General features: G+C 47.0%; 1 protein-coding gene and 1 non-coding gene across 2 annotated transcripts in view; one reads left to right on the forward strand and one right to left on the reverse strand.

Annotated features, from left to right (window-relative positions):
* LOC144179557 (nose resistant to fluoxetine protein 6-like) overlaps positions 1–20,458 on the forward strand; it is a gene marked incomplete in the record, with an annotated part of 454,840 nt that overhangs the window by 143,386 nt on the left and 290,996 nt on the right.
* Trnat-cgu (transfer RNA threonine (anticodon CGU)) lies at positions 6,297–6,370 on the reverse strand. The gene has a single exon. It is a non-coding gene; the product is annotated as a tRNA-Thr (tRNA).

The following is a 20,458-nucleotide window of genomic DNA, read 5'->3' on the forward strand; positions in this document are numbered from 1 at the left end:
TGATAGTCTTGCTACGGAGATGGCGCTGTTGACAGTTCCTACCAAGACGTCGAATCAGCAGTGAATAAGATAAATAATGTTATAGTAATTATTATAGTAGTGCATTAATATAACGGGATACTTCACCGCAAAGGTAGGAGAACGCGCAGTGATAAACTTTGGAATAGGCAGTCGGAATAGACGACGTGATGTATTACTTGGATTTGCCCAGAGAGATAACTTGAGGATAATGGCTGCGTTCATCAGGAAAACAACGGCAGTTAAATGAACACGTGGAAGCTCCAACGATGGAACTAAAAATGAAATAGACTTTATTATAAGTGCCGATCCAGGCATTGTGCGAAATGTTGAGGTGGTAGGCAAAGCCAAAAGCAATGATCACAGAATGATGAGGAGCTGGACTAGACTAGACCTGAGAAAAGAACGGAGGCTAGTAAAAAAACGATACAAGCTTGCAGTCAGTGAAGGACAGGGCTAAGAAGTTGCGAATAACACTTCACAACAGTTCACGGTCATATCCGTATAGGAAGAAAGTCTGAATGAATACTGAATACTCAATGAAAGTCAAGCTATTCTAGTCAAAGTATCAGCAGCAGCTGTTGGAGGGCGGGAACCCAAAACACAAACATGTAAACTATCTCGGAAAACGAAGGAACTGGTTTGTAAACGGAGAAACATGAAAAAGCCAGGAAGGAAGGACCAAATCAAATTTTCGGAGTGGCCGAAGTTGATTCATTCAAAAGCACGAACGCCGGCATTTGTGCCTACCGCATGTCAAGCATTGAACAAGCATTAACCCCCGGCGGGACAATGAAAAGGAAAAGCCGCACAGAGGCACGAAAGAGGTAACACAAATAAGAACATGGATGAGATAACGATAGTAGAAGAAATGTTTTATACAGACGAATTGTCTAGCACGTACAGTGAGGAAGCAGGAATGTTAAGGATGAGGTGACTGGACCACTGTGTAGTCGCTGGATTTGCGAGGAGTAAATGAAGACGATTGGTCAAGGTGCTAAAGAGAACAAAAACAGGGGAGGCCCTGTTTACAAAATGGAAGCACTGCTTTGGGTAATTTCCACCAGCTTTGGTGTTTTTGTGAAACTATCCACCGGCACTTTTTGTTTTGAGCATCCTGTATGCAACCGCAGAGCGCACTACCGATGCTTGGCTTACTCTCCTTTTGGTGATAGACTTCCGCTGTGTTCAAAGTGTAGGAATTCCTGACTATACCAGCCACCGCGAAAGAGGCGAATGAAGGCGGCTGTAGTGGAAGGTGCGATAACTCGGCCGAAGAGATGTATCAGCGACCGAGAATGGCGCCACCTCCACCGCAAGGAGTTACGTAAACGGGAGCACTGCGCGCAACGCACGCCGGTGCGAAACGGGCTCGTTTCGCAAAGAGCGGCGGGAGATTGGGAGGAAAAGTCCGCCGCAGATTTCTCCCTCCGGCAGGCCAGCAGTGGCGGCAGGAATAGAAATGGCAAACTGCTCACAACAGCACGACAAACACAGATCCACGGCGAGTTCACTTCTCGTTCACTTCGTCGACCGGCCGAAGCAAGAAAGCAAAACGAGATACACATGCACGAAAAGCAAAATTGAGATACAGCCGTCTGCCCCGACGCGCGCTATTGGACGCTCCGGAGCGCCTTCGGCACGGAGCAGACGATAGAGGTCGATCTATTACAAGCAGCCGGTCCAGATTAGGCGCCCCCAAACGCGGTTGCATAAAACGCGCAGGAACACTTATTTATTTCTCTCCTCAAGGGGGTTTCCGGTTGCTTTTTTCTATCGGCACTATTATCTGTGCGTGCCTAACTTTGACGCCTCCCTTTACTTTGCCCTCCTCTCTTTCATCCGTTGGTCGCTCTCTTTTGTGCCCTGCTAGCTTACGTTCACTTATTTATAGCCGGCCAGGTCTTATATAACTCGGTCACCCGCCGCCACCCTGGAGCGAACGAGTCGCCGTTGTGGGGATATCGCATTCGTGCATGCCATTTCCTTTGTGCCTTCTTTCTTTTTTCCTTCTATTCTGTCCCGCTGGTGAAGCACTTTTGCCGCATTCTTCCTGCCCGAGTCGTTTTCGTTCCAGCTTTGTCTTTCCCTGGCTACTGTTGCAGGCTCTGCTGGCGCGGTCGCCATCAACACAGCGCCGTTCATAGCTTTTTTCTAGCTGAGGAGAAGGTACGCACGAAGGTTGGGGAGGTAACAAGCAGTGAGTTCGGTTATCGCAAGAGCGCCAATTAGGCGAATGGCGGTGCGCGCCTGAGCAGGTCCCGATGACTTGGCTAATCTAATTGGTTTAACGCCTCGCCCTTTTCTTCCTTTTGTGTCCGTTTTTGTATGTGCACCTTACAGTATAGCTTGCTCCTCTAATCTTTTTCTCCCCTCTCCCCTCTCCCCGAAAAAAAAAAAAACACCGGTTCCCGAACTGGTTCGAAAAAAAAAAAACAATTATAACTACGTTCGAAAAAATTTGACTTTGTAGTTCAAAGGGACCTTAACCACAAAAATACACGTTTGGTTGATTGAAAAGATGGCTTTGTCCCAATGGCAATGATGCCGATCTTAATGGCAGCTTTAAACAATTAGGCTAGATAAGCTGGAATATGAATGAAATAGTTGCCGTTGTCCAGGCGCCTGGTTGCCCAGCCCTTATGACGTCATAGTGGCACATTTGCGCGATTGAAAACCGCCGACCAAAGCCCCCGCTAAAAATGAGGTCATTGAGATTTAGTGGTGCTTCGAATGTTGTTTCACCGTACCTCTTCATTGCTAACAGGCAGTTACCACACTGATAAATCGGTTTTGTCAATTGAATGCTTGATTGCTTGAGTAAATCAGTTGAGTTGATTGCTTTGACGTACCGTGCATGCGGCAGCCGCAGCTGGGGAATAGCGGCGACCACGAGCTTAAGCGACTTCAGTATGGAGCTGGCTTTCATGCCTGGGGAAAAAAAACCTACCTGCCTCGTTATACCACTAACAATCCACAAAAAATGATAATAAAATTCTGACAGTTGTCTACTAATGCGTAAACATTCTTTCCATCCGCTCTCTTACGTAACAGCCTCTGTAGAGCCGGCTTCACCTAAAAACGGAAGGGGACTGGTGGGACGACACTTTACCAAGAGTAGAGTAGGCACTTTTATATCACAGTATGAAAGTACCGAGTATCCCCCGGCATCTCCTGGAATTATAAAATCCAACAGTTAGGCACTTTTGCGGCGGGGATCGCTGTTGTGCGGTTCAGCAATCTGGAGACCTACCTGCACATCCACATTTTTTTTAGTACACGAGTTTTTTTCTTCAGGCAGGCAGTAAGTGACTTCTCCCTCTGATCGGCCAAGGAGAGCAGGAAAACGTATCATGAGGTCTCTATGCACTGTTGCCTCAAGAGATATAAATATTCTCCACCCGATAGATCACTCAGCAAAATTCAGCCAGTCGTCTGAAGGCAGCTGCAGACCAGCAAATTGTATAATTACTATAAACTATCACGGATCTATCCAGGAGCTTTCCGACCCGAATGCTCCTTATGTAACGCCGAATGATTATATTTAACCCATATTTTGTACGGATGCGAGGACCCTTGTTCCAGTGGTAACACGCCGTGGTGGCTCTGTGGCTAAGGCGTTACGCTACAGAGCACGAGGTCGCGGGTTCGATTCCCAGCCTCGGCGGGAGCTTTTCTGATGGAGGCGAAAAGCAAAAACGCCCGTGCGTAGAGCTTTCCGCGCACCTTAAAGGTCCCCAGGTGGTCAAAATGAATTCGGAGCCCTCCAATACGGCGCGCCTGATCGCCTGCATTGCGTCGGCGCGTTAAACCCTACAATCAATCAATGCTGTAGCGGTCTACGATTACCTAATTCAAAGACGAGGGACAGCGCGATGTTCAGTGCCGACCCGTCGATGCAAATTTGTGCCATGGCAAGAGTGCTGGAGGTTGTTGGAAGGTATGGTCTTGTCGCAACCCCTCGGGACCAATAACGCACCAGGCCCTGCCCTTTCAGACGAGAATAATGTTCAATTCATCCATTTAGGCGGGCTAATACACAAGCGACCTCTGCCCTGTCAATAAAGTATAACGGGTCAAGGAAAACTGCATCTTAAAGTTTCGTTTCTTGTGCTATGTGTAAAAGGTAAAATATTTATCAAAATACTTATCAAAAGTCTCTTCTTTCGTTTTTTCCGCTCATTTTGTGCCGATGTACAATGCGTGTATAGTCGCAGCGAGACCTGTGCGTAGAAGCGCAAAGCATATGTTTCATGTGGTCTGCACGCGGGCGGGAGTAGGATATTCTGCGAACGATTAGCAGCAACACACGATTTAAATATTGGTGGGCACTTCTTGTTTTAAAATGCTACCACGAATAGACAGGGCGTTGATAGTGTTGTTATTGATCTAAGGGGTAAAAATCCGTGGACGATCACGAAGCTAATTGTACGTACAGAAGAAAAATCCCCAAAATGACATTGACCGCGCTATACCAAACGCGATTGGTCGGACCGTTTCATCGTGAACCAGTAACCATTACTTATTCTTCCGGTCCAGTTCCGGTTCGGGTTCAGCGTCGGAAAATTAACGGTTCGGGTTCGGGTGCAGCTCCACAAAAATATCGGTTCGGTTCCGGTTTGCCGCCCTGATTTACACACACAAATACACACACACACACACACACACACACACATATATATATATATATATATATATATATATATATATATATATATATATATATATATATATATATATATATATATATATATATATATATAGATAGATAGATAGATAGATAGATAGATAGATAGATAGATATAGATATGCCTGTACTACTGCTTTTGGGCGCGAGCCTTGCCTCCCAGCAACAGGAGCCAAACCCTGATTCTTAGAACGGGTGTGTATGGGCAGATGTTCGGCCTTTGTGGGCATGGGCATATCTTCTTTGGACCTTCTTCGTTCCGCAAGACTGATTTTTTTGCACATGTCAAGCACGTGCATGCCCATGTCCTGTTTTGACCCCTCTTTCACCCCTGTTGCCACAGGAGAAGGGGGAATTACCTTGAATTTTGCTTTTGTTTGTTTGTTTGTTTTATTGTTTGATTTTTTTTCTCATGTTCGTACCTCATGACTGTGGGTTCTTGTTATCCTTTTTAATTTTTTTTTCTTCTCTTTTCCCTCCCTCTTTCACTTCTCTCATTCCTTTGCTGGCCACCATGGTCTGATTGTACAAGCTCTCCCTTCCCTTGCCCTCGCCCTTGCTACCTTTTCTGTATATATATAACCCTGAAACCAACTTTTTCTGTACTCTGAAGACAGGAAGTCCTCTTCCTGAAACGTTAGTAAACTTATTTTTATTTTTTCTACGTCTTTCTCGTGTGTCTCTGTCTCTACTAACCTTATTTTTTCGCGCTGTGTGTGAGTTTTTATCTTTCCGGACTATATATATATATATATATATATATATATATATATATATATATATATATATATATATATATAAGGAAACTTCCAACAAGGTAGAAACCAGGATAGTTGCGTGTGTTGTCTGTGTGTGGTTGCATGTGTGTGTTTTTCCTCCCTTTTTTTTCTTCCTGGACCTAGTTATCCTCCCCCTTCTCTACCTGTTTTTTTGCCTGAAGCTTGCAGATAGCTTCTGATAAGGTCTCCTCTCACCGCCTCTTCTGCTTCCGGCGTTACTGATAACCTTTCGGTAGGCCGCGCGGCGGGGCCGCAAACACCTTCGGATCGTTTCTCTCCAATAATTTTCCGAATATCAACCTCCGGCTGACTTCCCTCTTACCGACTTCGCGCCTCAAGCTATGCAACCTTCTTTCCCCCTCAATATATCCCCCTACATACTCCCAAACCAATCCCCTTTCTCAATTCCACTTCCTTCTCTCCTCGCACCTGGGCCCCTACCCCTTTGTAAAGCGTGCCAGCCAGGCGAGAGGTTGCCCTGACGAAAACAGGTCTCTTTGCTGAAACGTTTCTTTGGCAAAAGCAAGGTTTCTACCTTGTTCGAAGTTTTCTTTTCTTGTATTCTCTACTATCTTCCAAGGTTTATTGCTCCCTATATATATATATATATATATATATATATATATATATATATATATATATATATATATATATATATATAGAGAGAGAGAGAGAGAGAGAGAGAGAGAGAGGGAAAGAGAGACATAATGGTTGGCAGTAAAGAAAACCTCGGAAAGCAAAGGGGAGCATGTGGTAGGTCATTGAAACAGATAAAGAATTTGGAAAGACCAAAAGAAAGCGGAGAAAAAATGCCCGCCGGGTGGGATCCGAACCCACGACCTCCAGAATACGCGTCTGGTGCGATGACCACTACGCTACCGGCCGGCGGGACTGTTTTCTCTCTCTCTCTCTCTCTCTCTCTCTCTCTCTCTCTCTCTCTCTCTCTCTCTCTCTTTCTCTCTCTCTCTCCCTATATGTATATATATATATATATATATAGGGAGCAGTTGAACTTTTGAAGATGGTAGAGAACACAATAAAAGGAAACTTTCAACAAGGTAAAAGCACGATTGTTGCCAACGTTTCAGCAAAGAGACTTGCTTTCGTCAGGGCCCTGACGAAAGCAAGTCTCTTTGTTAAACGTTGGCAGCAATCGTGCTTTTACTTTGTTGAAAGTGTCCTTTTTTTGTATATATATATATATATATATATATATATATATATATATATATATATATATATATATATATATAGTCTGAAAAGATAAAAACTCACACAGAGCGCGAAAAAAATAAGGTTAGTAGAGACAGAGACAAACGAGAAAGACGTAGAAAATAAAAATAAGTTTACTGACGTTTCAGGGAGAGGACTCCCTTTCTTCGGACTCCCTTTCTTCAAGAAAGGGAGTCCTCTCCCTGAAACGTCGGTAAACTTATTTTTATTTTCTACGTCTTTCTCGTTTGTCTCTGTCTCTACTAACCTTATATATATATATATATATATATATATATATATATATATATATATATATATATATATATATCGACAGAGACGACAGAGAGAGAGAAAGAGAGAGAAATATACCACTCGAACCAGATTCTTATGTTTTTGAGCCCATAACACCCCTTTCCCTCGCGGCCTTGTCTACCGCCTAATGCGATGCTAGCGCTTCCCTGTGATCACACACACTCTAACATATACAAAAACAAAAACAAAATCCTGGTAGAAAACAGAATCACCAGAACCCTGCATAGGCGAAGAAAAAAAGTTTACCAAAGAAGCTATCGCTCCAGTTTTATAGAAAGAGATGTTTGAACGCACCCTCCTCCAGAATCGATGGACGCGGAAACGAATTAGGAAAACATACTAAATAGATTCCCCTTGCAGGTTAATAGCGTGGGCTGCTGCATTAACACGTGGTACACCACGGCGTCGGGAGGCTGTGTACAAACTGGCTACGTGCGCCTTGACTCGGTTGTGAAGCCACGCATATCTCCATAGCTCTCGCATCTGCCACCGGGTGCCTGAAACCAGATAGATGGACGTGCTCTTACCAGGACAACGTGAACAGCGGACGCTTCCCATTCTGCTGGAAAGCGGAGAACAACGTAGAGGTGCGGTTTCGCAGGATACAAAAGGCAACAGTTGCCTCCGGTGTGATTCTTGGCCCAGTAGGACACAAAATTAATTAAGGAAAATTTTAATGAGACCCTCGCCACCTGTTTGCGTCGTCCGATACCCGTGAGGCGAACTTCCGGAGGCTGCATACCCGCCGCACCAGGTGTGGAGCAACTGACACGAGCAAGAAGATCCGAAACCAGAGCCTTGAACCGATACAGAGGCGTTATACTTCCCTCAACTATTGTGGACATAACCGAGCCGAAATATTCCGAGCGTGCTATAACTCCGATTTCAACTGAGCCCGGAAAAAAAAAAAATCTTTACCATACCTTCCTAAAGACAGTTGACCGAAGCGCGAAAGCTTTGTCACACTAAAACTGCGTCAAATGTGTGTCACAACTTCCGCTAAAAGTGCGTCCACCCTTCGCTGAAAATGGGTCCCATCGATCGTCTAACCTTCAAAGACCCAAATCTAAAGACTGAAACCAATCGGTGATTTTTTTCACACTAACTAGTAAACGCATCTGCGAATGATTTAAATGTATACCGATGCGTTGTTTATGAGATAAACGTATGCTATTGTGCTAGTGCATGATCGATGCGTCTATTGTCTTACCTAGAACCGTTTAATTTTCACGATTTTGAAGTAACCGTCCTGACGCAATGGAAGCCCGGTTTCACGCAAGCACCGTGTGTCCATGAGATCTTATCATAGCTTTTCGGCCACCCGACCGGTCTAGGGGGGGAAACGCGTTAGTTTTTCGACAGAATGCCATCTATCGCACAAAGAAAGCTATCGCTCTACAAATATTCTTTATGCAGCCAGCTCAGAGAAGCCACAGTTCTTCTATGACAGGATTATGCTGGAAGTTGACCACGTTGTACGCTACTTATTTAAGCCAGCAACAAAAAAATGAAGACAGCTCACACTAACCCGCATGACTTGAAGGTAGCGAAAATGTAGGCAACCTTCACCACCATCACGACGGTATGAGACCCCGACTGCAGCCGATATGCTTCTTCTCCGCTGCCTCGACGACCTTTACTCCGTGATCGTTGCTTTAAGTGTGAGCTTTATTCATTTTTTTTTGAAGTGATAATCATTGGACATCACCTTGGAAGGGCGACGCTATGACGTGTCTTTCTTGCTCCGAGCAAGTGTTGCCACGATTACGGCGAACGCTGGAGTTTTCTTTTTTTTTTTTTTTCGATCTTGCGCAATCTCCCTAGGTGAGTATGCGGTCGCCTGGAGGCACGCACACACGTGCGCTCGGCATTTTCTTTATTTTTTTTTAAATTTAACTGCCGGGCGGTCGCCGCAATCTTGACCAATCTCTCTAAGTGGGTATCCTTGGCTTGATAAACGTGCGCCGGGGACGCTGGGCGGTCCCAGGAAGCATGCACAGACGCACGCTCGGCATTTAATTTAACGGCCAGGCGGTCGCCGTAATGTTGGACAATCTCCCTAAGTGGGCATGCTTCGATTAGCAAACGTGGGCCCGAGAATCTTCGCGATCGCCGGGGGGCACGCGCTCACGTGCGCGCGCTCACGGGCACTCGGCATTTTCGTGGTGTTTTCAACTGCGGACACCAAACTCGAACTATTTGCTAAACAGCTTCGCTGTTAAAAGCACTCGTCCCATTTTGGAGATCGTATGCCTATTAGCCATCACCTTGGCGGCGCAATGATTTTTCATGAACCAGGGCGCGTGTTTTTGAGAGCCTAAATGAGAGCAGACCAGCGAGGTGGTTTACTGCCTCTAGCTGTCACCGTTACGCGCTCCTTATACGCTTCTGTAAATGAGTTAAGGCACTTGTCTAAAGAGAGCCCTCGGAGGCAATTTTATTCAACGCATATATTACGCTGTTTGTTACTGCGCACGTTACGCCAATTGGGCCCAGGGCGCTGGATTTTGGCGCCACAGGGTTTGGCCTCCCTTCAGTCAGTAATCAGCAAACCAGCATGATGGGATTATCCCACTTGAACGTTGATTTGATTGATTGTGGGGTTTAACGCGCCGACGCAACGCAGGCGATGAGGCGCACCGTAGTGGAGGGCTCCGGATTAATTTTGACCACCTGGGGATCTTTATCGTGCGCCGAAATCTCGTACACACGGGCGTTTTTGCTTTTCGCCTCCATCAGAAAAGCGGCCGCCGCGGCCGGGAATCGAACCCGCGACCTCGTGCTCAGCAGCGCAACGCCTTAGCCACTGAGCCACCGCGGCGGGTCCCACTTGAACGTGGACGTGCTCGCTGCTCCCTCGTGCGCAAGGCTCCCCAGTCAGCCGCGTATCCTTGAGAAGGGTTCAGTGACACGGGCAGCAGAAGATGTCGAACGGGAGTCAGCTATCGAAAGAAAAGTGAAGGGGGTGCGAAAGGTAAGGATTACAGTGACTCAATCACTGGCGGATCAAGCGGCACGTTGATGGAAGAGAGGAGAGGAGGATGTCAGAAGAGGAGATATTTTTGTGCGCACACTCTACCGATGGCTTTTATGCTACGTGTGTTGGGTACACAAGTATTTTTTTTTTCGTCCCCACAGGCAAACTTCAGAGACGCGCTTATTTTCAGTCGCAAACCTTCCCAATGAGCCATAGTTGGTGCTGCTTAGCTTTGGCGTGGTCACAGAAAAACGCCAGACATTACTAAAATCTCTTGCAAACGAATGAAACGGGAACAGGACAACATCTCTACCAGACAAAAATTAAAAAAAAAAACAATGCGCACAGAGTTACAGCAACGTGTCGACGTAGTTCAAAGGTACCGACAGCTGTGGCTGCGCTAGTCAAATCAAACCTTCTCGGTACTTTCTGGCGATCCGTTGCGATCCTCGACAAACCATGCAAGGCCCTGGCACTCTGGCTCTCCAGCGACCCTCTCGCAGCCATGCTTATAAGGGGCTGTGCTAGGGAAAGCACATATTCAGAGCTGCTGCAGTAATTCTAATATCCTGACATTGTTTGTAACAATGCGGTGGGGTCGTGGCACTTCGTAGTTGCGCTAGAAAAATGTGTTTACGGTGTAACCTCCCGGCTCATCGCAGTTCTTTTAGTAGCAATTACTCGAGAGTTATTCAACGGAATGCAAAGTATTTTTCAACAGCTAATACTGGGGGCAAAAGTTTGCTGTGTGCATAGTTTTAAGTTTAGCGCGTACCGCCACCAAGCCCCACAGCCATGGAAACTGTCCCACTGAAATGTATAAGGAATAAAGTTTGAAAAAGGATTACACAAACAATATTCATAGTCCTGGAAAGTATTTTTAAACCATTGATTTCCAAGTGGGCTCCTCGCTCTATGCGAAATATCACTTTAATGCAATGGTTTTACCGTGAAATCTCGTTGATACGTTTTTCACGGAAACCGGAAAATAAAACGTATTATCCGAAAATCGTATTATCCAAATAGATTTTTTAAAAAGGAAGAAAATTATGCATGCTACGTCAGCAACTCACTTTTAAGGAGCAACATGCAAGTAAATGCTCAAATTGTGCGACCCTGTCTTCTTTTAAATGTCCAGGAGTAAATTTTTCTAAAATGTCCAAAAAGAAGCTCCTGGTATTTGTCACTTTGGCAAACACTGCCTAGTACGACAATCCGTGTCGTGCCGTAAATCGGTGAAGGTAGCCTCTGGATGCTTGAAAGTTTTGAATACCCGCGTAGGACTGACCCGTCGAAGTTTACTCCTGCCCCTCTAACTTCCTTGAACCATGTTAGCAGGATGTTTTCCTTTTACTGATGCTTCGTACCTCGGGTTCGTTTTAGACCAGGTACAAAAACTTGAGGGATCTTTAGAAGTTATTCTTGCTAACGGACAATAGTGTTGAGCGGTGGCACTGGCAAAGCGAGCTCTCTTGCCAATTCCACGATCTTCCGCTTCAGGTTCTTTTCGAATTGGCATACAATTTCCACTTGCGCCTTGCATTTCTTTGACGTTGTCACAAGCATGGAAACACACCCGCGCATATCAAAAGGCAAAAAGTCGGGAAGGGAAGTCGCACCTGCTGCGAGCATTGCGCGCCTTCTTCCGTGGTTGTGACACGATTTGCTACATGGCGGGGTGCATCGCCTGACTTATCGTCAGCTTTCCACGATAGGGCCACGCATTGCAGTAATGTTTTTGCCGCAGAACCGGCTCTTCCGCTCCCTCGGCGTCTCTGCAAACTGCAGGTCGTGGCTTGTCGGATTGCGGTTTGAGCGAGTATGCCGAAGAATAAACGTAGGAGTGCTAAGCGGTCCAGATCCGCTTTTGCGATAGTATTAATCAATTTTCCGCAAAAATGTGGTCGTAATAAACGCACAAAAATGCATTATTCCTAAGGGGCGTTGGCCGGGAACTCCAAGAAAAACGTATTATGCCGGAAAACGTAATATGCCGAATCGAATCAACGAGATTCCACTTACTTGTACAACCTTGTACTTTTTGAATAAATTTGAAAATTTGAACTGGGTTCCTGAGAGGTGGCAATTTTCAGCCAGAAGGCAGGGAATGTTCCTCGATGAGCCAAAGTACAATTCAGTTTAGTTCGGGCACCACACAGTTCGCATTGCATTTTCGTGTGGCATTGTCCGCTGGCGTGTTCCAAGCTTTCAACCGGCTTTATTGCCGGGTGAACTCTTATTCACGTCCTCAGCAATCTAAAAGGAACAAACATCGAGTGCAAGCTTGGTTTTGTCTTGCATGTGCCCATCCCGTGTTTCTGCGCAGTGATGTCGACCTCCTTAGGGGAGCATTTAAAAAGCGGTAAGTCCTTCTGATCTATATGCCATGAACGGTCCCTTGATAGCGGACTTTGTGAAAGGCGTTTATTCTTCGGCCCTTCTTATGATTTATGAGACCGCTTCTTATTAGACGTATCCGCACTACGTGATGCTGTCCTTAACTAAAAACTACTAAAGAGCGCTGATAAATACGTGGTCAGGTGCATACGGTAGTTCATTGCTGCCTTGTAGGTAGCTGACGGTGGCAGATATCGGGCGCACGAAACTGAAGTGGCTGCCGAAGGGGTGAATGAAATTATCTGGAGCATTAAACGGCACCCCAGCATCTGGTTCAATGATGATGCGGCGTTTCAACATTTAAAGGATTTCTGCCATACAACCGTGCAGTTCCGTCGCTGAGCTGGCTTAGCAACGACGCCCACGACGGACTTGCAAAGACTTCTGCGCGCTGCCAACGCCGCTATTATGAACCACTTCTCAGGAGTGAAAATGCCGATTTCGCGGCTAAAGACGGAACGAATTAATGAAGCCGATCTGAGCAGGCCTCTAAAGTGGCGGAACGAGCGGGGTCATTGATTGGCGGCAATGAAGAGGTGTTCACCTTCTGCTGAGTGCCGCAAAATATTGGTGCCGACGTTGCGAATGACGATAAGAGCTCGCGCTGCAGCTTTCGCTGTACACGTAGCGAAATTCTGAGGAAACTGACACTGGGGCCCTATTCTCGACGCCGTAAATTCACCATGAACTGTGAATTCGCCGCAAGCTTTCTCTGATTATATTTCATATTTGATCACGTGCTTCCGGAATCGGTTGTGTGCGCTTTCGTCATTTTGACGTTTCATGACGTTACGGGCACGAGTTCTAAATTTTGCCTAACGTCTCTCTACTGAAAGCGCAGAATTTCACGAAAAACTTGGCGGAATGCAGTGGACATTACAGCGTAGGCCTGCATTTGCTATTCAAAAACAATACGGCGTGTGTGCCACGCCTTCTCTGTGATTGGCTGAGAAGGCGTGACGTGAAATAAGCAGTTGCGCTACCGTCACACATTAGCAACTTAAGCCTGCGTAAAGGTGGCGCAATGTCACGTAACAGCTTTAAATGGCAACTGCTGTCGCCGTGAAATAGGACACAAAATTCCACCGACGCTCGGCTCCGTGAAATCACCGTGAATTTGCAATAGGCGCAGTTTCGCACGAAGAGCGGTTTAAAACAGTTTTCTACGGGAAAAAATTAATAGCTTTGACTGTTTCAAAGTCGGTGGTAACGGCGCATAAAAATACTACCTTCCCGTATTTTGTTTTTGTGTGTGGAATAAAATAGCAAATATTTGTTTAGCGTAACAGTAACATAAGAGGGCACTACAAGCCTCTCCGTTGTAAAGATCCCAACGCATGAAATTTGTCCACACGTCTCTTAGTAAGCTGGTGGGTCACGTGATGAATTTCAAGAGAAAATAACAAAGAAAATTGACTATTTTATTTATTACTGCGCTGATTGAATTCCAGCTTGACGAATGAGTGAATCGGCGGCATCGGTACGCTCCGCCGTCATCAGGCATAGCGTTTCGCTTTCTTCACGGCGTCTTACAACCGATGGTCATGACCGTATTTTTCTGTGATCACGCCATAAACTCGTAACATAGCTGCTGCCAGACGATATGGTTTCGGAGGTGATAGCCGGAAGGTGATAACGCAACGAAACTTGCTTTGAAGCAGAGAGCTCAACGATGTTACTAAAAGCGACTGAAAGGGAGAAGGTATACACGATAAAAAACATTATGTGATGTTCTTTAGCTCAACACACGCCTTTCGCTGGCTTTTGGATCAACGTTACTTAATGGCCTTGTGGTGTTGACGCCAATTTTGACCTAAAGAAATGTGTTTCTCTCGCCATCCTCCGCTGCCGTGATAATTTTTATAACGCATGCCAAGTGTTCTTATATATTCTATGCGCAATATTTGATAGCTTGGTTGTGATTTTTATAGATTGATTGTGGGGTTTAACGCGCCGACGCAACGCAGGCGATGAGGCGCGCCGTAGTGGAGGGCTCCGGTTTAATTTTGACCACCTGGGGATCTTTAACGTGCGCCGAAATCTCGTACACACGGGCGTTTTTGCTTTTCGCCTCCATCAGAAAAGCGGCCGCCGCGGCCTTGTGATTTTTATAAGCCAAGTGTCGAATTACACTGCATGTCGCCATAGCTATACGTGCATCACGTGACTAATTGCTTACGTTTTGCTCACTCAAAAAACATGGCAACAACCCCGTGAATTTAGGAAGTCGAGAATAGGGTCCCGGAACTTACGGTGACCTCGTGCTGTGTTGCGATGTAGTCATATTTCAGTTACCTTCTTCAAGGCTTGACTGTGCGCGCAGTTTTGAAACATTTACCCACCCAAAAATAAACTTGTGCGACGCATTTGAAAAAAAAAACGGTTTTTTTTTGTTCGCAATCAAGTTTGTTGCGTTTAGTGGGCCCACCCGTCAACTTTTACTAGCTTCGACAAAAAGAATTGTTATTTGGGAAATTTCTCGGTTGGCGCGGTACCTTCCTTTCAAATCTCTATTTGTAACTTGCAAAAAAGCACCTGTTGCAGAAAAGAGGGACATTAGTCATATGAATTTTGTTAACTATCGATATCAACAACCTGGTTTTCGCCTTGTGTGGGTCTTCAGTAATTGTACGAACGATTAAATCAGGGGAGGGCCCAGGCAACCAAGGGATAGGCACAATTTGTCCTACCGTTCTGCCACTGAATCCTTGACCTCAGTCGCTGTTATTAACCCAGGATTTGTAGTTTTCGAACGCTTGACGGATCTCTTGTTATTAGTGCAAACACTCATTGGAAGCAGCGAAACAGCTTGTTGTCTCCTGTTTACGCTCTTTCCATTTCAGCGATTGCCGTTCACACTCGAACACCACGAAGTGCTGGTAGGTCTATAAATCGTTACGTTATATACGAAAAGGAGAAAACAAAAGAGAAAGCAGAAGGATAAAGACAGAACAGGAAGAAAACCGGCTATTGGGTTTTTTTTTTTTTGATAAGTGAATAAATGTCAGGAAGTGGTAAGCGTTACATATCAGCGCGAAGTGATTCGCGTGTTCCCCTGTGCATGCGACTCACTTCGGTAACTGCGTCGAAGTTGTGAGCATTGCAGAGAAGTCCTATGTGTTACGGTGAAGCCAGGACAATAGGACTCTTTAATGTCGGCAACTCGCCGTCGCAGCCTCTTGATGCCCATGGGTCACCGTTGAAGCCGCCGAAGAACAAGTGCATATGGGGGTTCGGCTGAATGCGTGTCTTTACAAGCTCCGCAAACGGCGGCCAGTCATTGCTACAGAACCGTCGGTGGTTGCTTACGAGTCGGTAGGGCGACTGATTCAGTGAGAGTGCTCTTGCTTGCATAGGTCGGCAGGCTCACTACCGAGTGCCTCACACACACCCCCTCACCACTCACGAGTGAGTGATGAGTGATCCTCACTATTGTGTTGGGCTGGTGAGTGCGAGCGCCACTGGCGACAAGCCCCGTTCACCACTCGCGAGTGGCGAGTGCACTCGCGCTACTTGCGCGATGTGCGCGGCTTACCGCGCACCACTCTTGCGCGCGTACTCGCTGTCGGCTATTCGTCGCAGGAGCCGCTCGCTGTGGTGGTTGCTGTTGGCGTTATCCACTCGCACGCACAGCCACTAGTTAATGGCACGATTGCATTTAACTCTAGGAATGTGCCGTCACTGCACTCATACTATGGGGCACAGTGGACGTAACTGTCCGGTGTCGGGTTCATTAAGGAATAGAATTGGGATGAACGTCTGACGCCATAGTGCACTGATACCTTTCCGTGTCATGACTCATGTAGGGCCTGCTGCGCACACTCACGCAAAATGATGTTTCGGGCTCCTAGAGTTTTGTGTCGGAATTGGTGTCGGCAACGTCGTGGGAACAGAGCGAATGTACTTTGCAACCACTGCGCGCTGCGATGGAAGCATTAGGAAGCACCGCGGTATGGTGTCGTAGTTCCTGGTGCTTGTTGGATGGGAGCACAGTGTTCACAGCGACTAAACTGACGCATTTCGCACTGTCACCGAAGTTGTAACCCTTCGCATTACACGCTGTTTTTTTTCCCCGACCGCCCACCGAAAATTAGCAACCAAATCCGCACTTTTATTGCCCCACTAAAGGCGAAAAGGCACTTGCGGTGTTCATAAATATTTTTTTTTTTTGCGCTTCGTTCGCGTTTCGGCGTTTTATTGCTATTTTACTGTGTACGTTCCTATGAAGGGCAGTAATTGTGAACACTGAAGTTTACTGATGGACGTGGTAACGACAATTACAATGATTGAGTTGTCATCAGCATTTTTGTATTTTGCGCGGATACTCGGAAACCACCAACCCTGCTGTACTTGTGAATTTATAATGTGTGAATAAATTCCAATGCCCTTTCTACATTTTATGACATGTGCAAGACGCTGCTGTCGCGATAAGAAGTTGGCAGAATTCTGTCGTTTTCGCAGTGCATGCGGATAGGCGATAAAATATGTTCCGAAATTTTTCTTTCTGAACTTTGCTGCATACTTTTATTGAACTCAATATGTTTCGCACGATGTGACCAGAAGTTGGTTTGCCGCAATTGTCGGCGTGACTGCCAAACGCCAATATGTGCCTGTGAAAGAGAAACGATTTATTGAAGTTCTGCTTCACGTGACGAGAGCTTCTTGTTTGCGTGACACGTGGACGTCATCGACCGTTGACTTACTGGCTTTCCGCGACTCGAGACATCCATGACCACCGCGGCTGCCGCTACTACACAAAGCTAGTCGCTGTGGTGTTTAGTGCGCAGCATTGATGCTGCAATGAATAGGGAATGGAATTACATATGTTTTCCTCAAAATACAGCGCTTTGTCTTCTACACGTTGCTGTTTCTTTTTTAATATATGCAAAAATATGCACTAAAGCCAACCAGCCAGAAGTTCAAACTTTAGTAAGTCATATCCTGAAATTTAACAATAAAACAGCATTTTTAAAATGGCTTGGTTGATTACAAGCACGGTATATTTATGAGCAGCGTGCCTACTGCAATTCTGTCCGAAGTCTGTCTCGATTCCTCGTGAAACCACGGCTCCGTGGCGTTGCAATTTGTCGCGCGGAACCTCACCACCTCTTACGCTTTACGATTTTTTTTTACTTCGGCGGCGCCTACGCGCCGGCGCCTGCTTTCACCCCACCCTTCGCTTATTCTGTCTTTTGATTCCGTCGCCATCGGCGACTCGGCCTCACTTTCGAAAAAGCGCTTGTTCACTGCAAGCCAAGCTTTCGCATACAAGCTTCCCCGCACTCTCACCTCACCCCCCTCCCCCAACCATTTAACACGAAGTGTTCTATTCCCGGATACACAAACATTTAAGTGACGTCATATCCGTCACGGAAGTGACGTCAGTACAACGAAACAAGCGGCTTGTAAAGGGTGCACCCCTTCCCACAGGGTGTTATTGCGGGGAAGCAACCGTTCTAACGAAAGAGTGCGTTACACTTATGGTTGTTCGTTTTTATGCTTTTATATTTTAACACGAAAGTATTTTATGCCGGGATACACCAAGGTTTCATTGACGTCATATCCGTCAAGGAAATGACGCCTGTACACCTTTGCCGAAGCAACCAGCCAGCAGGACGTCGCTCGCCAAACACACCCACAAGACAGCGGCCGACCCGCAAATCATGCTCAGCTGCAGATTTCGCTGCACCTGCACATTTCACTTTCGTGTTTTACTGATTCCTATGACAGAGGAACCAACCACATTTTTTTAGCAATACTGCCCCCTTGTCTAGACACACGGACGGCTTTGCCATCCAGAAACTCTGTCGACGAAGGTCTGCAGGTTAGCGCAGCACGCAGTCGTACGCGATGAACTGTTGCCTTCTCCCGTCATGCACATAGAATAAACTTACCTCGGGAAGCTAGCCGATGCAGGAGAGCCCACGTAAAGTAACTGCTGCCACGGCGCGGAGGCGCCTTTCGGAGTGCCGACGCTACGATTCGCGACGAAAAAAACCCGCGTTCGCTCTGTTCTAGGGAGCTTGTGGAAAATCAGCGAACGTTTCGTGGCGCCAACGAACCTCGCCCCACCTAGTAAGAAGCCCTCCGTCGCAGGAGCAGTCACTACTGCAACCAACAATAGTAAAATAATTTTCAAAGCCTCACGGGGAGCTTTGCCGTAAACTGTTTACCCGTGCTGGGTGTGACACCTGGTAACCGCGCCAGACGCGCCGTGCCTGTGGTGGTAATTGGTCCGAGTGGCGACCTCACTGCACTGGCGGCTTTTTGTGGCTGGAGAAGCCCAACGGTTCATTTAGGGGCTCGCTCATACTGTAAATGATAGAAAAAGCTTCACCCTCCGCTTTCTGTGCGACCACCCCCTACCTCCTATCTGCTCTTCTATTGGAAATAAAAAGCCCTTTTATCCCAATGCGCACGAAGTTATTCCTTAGCCTAACATCCACACACATGCCTCACAGCCAATGTAGAGCTACGCTGGCAAAACAACAAAATTATTTTCCTCGCTTGACGTATTGGTATCATTTTCGTGTAGGTCTCAATGTGCCCTCACTGAAGATTTACACAAAATGAAATTATTCATATGGTCTACAAACATGAAGCGAAGTTAAAATTCTCATGCTTTAAAGACAGAAGCAAAATGAGTGGGAAAGCGAATATGAATTAGTGGCGGTTGTGAGTAGTGAGTGTAAGTGGGGGATGTCAGTGGTGAACGCCAGAGCGAGTGCCTGTGATTGGAGGATGCGAGTGGTGAGCGCGAGTGAGTGCGAGTGGCGACGGCGAGTGGTGAGCCTGAGCTCGATGAGAGCAAGCGGTGACGGTGAGCAGTGAGCGTGAGTGCGAGTGCGTGCGAGTGGTGATTACGAGTGGTGAGCGTGAGCGCTAGTGAGTGAGAGAGGTGAGCGTGAGCGCGAGTGAGTGCGAGGAGTGACGGCGAGGGGTGAGCGTGACCGCGAGTGGGAGCAAGTGGTGAATGCAAGTGGGGAGCGTGAGCACGAGTGAGTGTGAGGGCGAGTGGTGAGCCTGAGCGCGAGTGAGAGCAGGTGGGCGTGAGCGCTAGTGAGTCGAGTGGTGATTACGAGTGGTGAGCGTGAGCGAGAGTGAGTGCGATTGGTGACAACGAGTGGTGAGCCTGAGCGCGAGTGAGCAAATGGTGACCGTGAGTAGTGAGCGTGAGCGCGGGTGAGTGCGAGTGGTGACGGCGAGCGTGACCGCGAGTGGGAGCAAATGGTGACTGCGAGTAGGGAGCGGGAGCGCGAGTCAGTGCGAGTGGTGACTGCGACTAGGGAGCCTGAGCGCGGATGAGTGCGAGTGATGACCGCGGGTTGTGAGCGGGAGCGGGAGTGCGAATGGTGATGGCGAGTGGTGATCGTGAGCGCGAGTGAGCACGAGTGGTGAGCGTGAGTGCGAGTGTGTGCGAATGGTGATGGCGAGTTGTGAGCGTGAGCGCGAGGAAGAAGTGGTGACGGCGAGCGGGGAGTGTGGGTGAGTACGAGTGGTGACGGCGAGTGGTCATCGGAAGTGAGGGCGTGTGGTGATGGCGTGTGGGGAGCGTGAGAGCAAGTGAGTGCGAGTGGTGATTGCGAGTGGTGAGCGTGAGCGTTATCTGGGTTCGATCGGAGGACGTCACCCTGCCCAATTGAGTTGTCATGGTTTTGCACGTCAGTGCGCTCTCTACTCGCCATGTACTAAGCAGTAAGTTACGAAACTGGCTCTTCGCCGTCGGAACGGAGGCAACTATCCTTCAATCCAGTCACGCTACCTGGACGGGACGGGTGCTACTCGTCACCTCGTCCTGTATCATGCTTTCATTTACGAGCTTTCGTGATTAGGGCCCTGTATCAATTTTACGTGTATAGTTTATCTTCACTCTACGCCCATCCTCGTATATCGTTTTACGACTGAATAAATGTTAATTATTGAACATGGTGACATAAAAAAGCACACTTAACACCAACCTGACTTTCATCGGCGTTCATACTTTTAGGCCAAAAATGCGAATCAGCAGTGAGTGAGCCAATTGCCGTCTTTAATAAACAACAAATAAAAACGCACGGAGAACTGATTTATCCA

Source organism: Haemaphysalis longicornis, unplaced genomic scaffold, assembly GCF_048455015.1.
Source record: "Haemaphysalis longicornis isolate Haplotype H1 unplaced genomic scaffold, Haemaphysalis longicornis Haplotype H1 scaffold_1, whole genome shotgun sequence".
In the NCBI taxonomy this organism is placed as follows: Eukaryota; Metazoa; Arthropoda; class Arachnida; order Ixodida; family Ixodidae; genus Haemaphysalis; species Haemaphysalis longicornis.